The following is a 631-nucleotide window of genomic DNA, read 5'->3' as shown; positions in this document are numbered from 1 at the left end:
GCAAAATTTCATCAGTAATTGAGTAGTTTTGTAGACTTGTATTGCAGCCTTTGGTACATAAATTCTAAGGAGTAAAAATACTCAAGAACCTAACCCTGCAAGCACACGAGTACTTTAACAGGAGTTAAATAGAATCGCTAGCAATGACTTTAGGCATTTACAGGATCAGGCACTTAAACTGTGTATTATTGTTGCTGTTTTACTTCACCAATTTGAATGAAAAATGCCATGGTATAGGAAAAAAGCAACTTCTCAAAAAAATCAAAGCAGGACTTATACATGGAAACTATGATTACTCTAAACAATCTGGCTCATAATTAGAACAAATAATTTCCCCGGTAGTACTTTACAAATCAGTACGGTCCAACAGATTTCACCTAAGTCGGGAAGAAGACGCTGTAAGAGAACTTATTTATGCACAGCATCTTTACAAGTATATTCCTGCTATGTCTTTGATGAAGCATTAATATCTAGAAAAAACTGCCATTTAATGTTAATTCTTCTTTTACACAAATGACAGCCTAGACACACTTCAGTATAAAATACAGCTACCCAGCATTCCTCAGTACTGAACTGTTCACCTTACACACATCTGAAGTTTAAATTTAAAACATGTAATTAATCTTCCTGA

Source organism: Pygoscelis adeliae, unplaced genomic scaffold, assembly GCF_000699105.1.
Source record: "Pygoscelis adeliae isolate BGI_AS28 unplaced genomic scaffold, ASM69910v1 Scaffold402, whole genome shotgun sequence".
NCBI classification, from domain to species: Eukaryota; Metazoa; Chordata; class Aves; order Sphenisciformes; family Spheniscidae; genus Pygoscelis; species Pygoscelis adeliae.
The sequence above is the reverse complement of the archived record's forward strand: the minus strand, read 5'-3'. Positions refer to the sequence as shown.